General features: G+C 31.6%; 1 non-coding gene across 1 annotated transcript; it reads left to right on the top strand.

The window, feature by feature from the left end:
• The first annotated feature begins 1,063 nt into the window (after positions 1-1,063).
• Trnai-aau lies at positions 1,064-1,137 on the top strand. Its single transcript has one exon. It is a non-coding gene; the product is annotated as a tRNA-Ile (tRNA).
• The last annotated feature ends 240 nt before the right edge of the window (positions 1,138-1,377 follow it).

The raw sequence follows: 1,377 nt of genomic DNA, 5'->3' as shown, positions 1-1,377 counted from the left end.
CAATGTAAGCTGTATAAATTAACTAAATGTGTGCTCGGGCTCGGGGTATCAACAGAGGTAAACGAGATAACAAGAACACAAGTAGTTTGATGTCTGACTAAATCATCATCATTATCACACAGCCCTGTATTTATAAATAGGCCGTATACGCCACGGCTCATGGGCGGCAGAGTATGTAGAAGCCGATAGGTTTCGTACATGGGGCGGCGGAAATAAAGTGGCCTACTCTCACGAAAAATATTAATATTAAATTCGGCAATGGTCACACTTTCTCTTTAAAATGGATTCTTAAAAAACTAAATGCTTGTATCTCAGAGTGTATTATAATATTATATTGTAAAACAAATAGTCATATTAAATAATAATAATATAATATTTTTGTTTATCAAATAAAACAATTTTTAAGCCCTAGTTATGAGTTACTTCTTGGCTACTTTGTGCCCAGAACCCTGCCAAATTTTCAATTAGAAAAATTTAAGCAGAAAGTAATAAAATTATTAAGTATGTCAATAATTCTTGAATATAAACGTAATTAATAGTCCAAATTAATAGGCCTAAAAATAAAAAGATAATTATTAATTACCGCTAATCGCTAATCGATTGTATTTGATTGAGTAATGGAAAATTTTCAAATCCTTAAAGCTATTAAATAAATAGTTTAGAGAAGAATAATGGTAAGAGTTGCACAATAACTAAGTAATTAACGTATAAAAATACTTTATCTCATAACTGACCCAGAGAATTTATTTACGCAAACATAGATATATTATAATGACGACCAAGTTAAAGAAATGATATCTATATTATATTTAGTAAATAGGTTATGCGAACATTATCTTAGATAGCAAATATTTTGCGCATAAAGAGAGTATGGTCTTACTCTCTTTATTTTTTAATTTTTATTTTACCAATAGCTTTTTATCACATCAACAAATTACTATATAATAAGTGCTTTTTTGTTTTCATTATTTCATAATTTCAGAAAAAACTTAAGCTTTTATCGGCCTTGGAAAATTTGTAGAGCTGTCTCAACATTATCAACAATTTCAACTCGATTTTCAACGGCCCATTAGCTCAGTTGGTTAGAGCGTCGTGCTAATAACGCGAAGGTCGCGGGTTCGATCCCCTCATGGGCCAAATCACTTTTTTATTTTGTTGTACTTATATAAGCTAGATTTGTTCAAATATTATGATAAACATTTCTTTTTTATTCTCATAGTAATAGATTAGAAACTATACTATTATGCATTAGGTGTGGGCAGTTACAACTGGTCTGCTATCTCGGGTCACGCCCCACCTCACCACTGGGGTGATAGTGATAACGCACTCATGTTAGAACTGCTACGCAGTAACAAAGCACGCAGAACATTTCGTTTT

This window comes from Aricia agestis, chromosome 1 (assembly GCF_905147365.1).
Source record: "Aricia agestis chromosome 1, ilAriAges1.1, whole genome shotgun sequence".
Taxonomy (NCBI): domain Eukaryota; kingdom Metazoa; phylum Arthropoda; class Insecta; order Lepidoptera; family Lycaenidae; genus Aricia; species Aricia agestis.
Note: the sequence above shows the minus strand (reverse complement) of the source record. Positions and strands in the feature narration are given on the sequence as shown.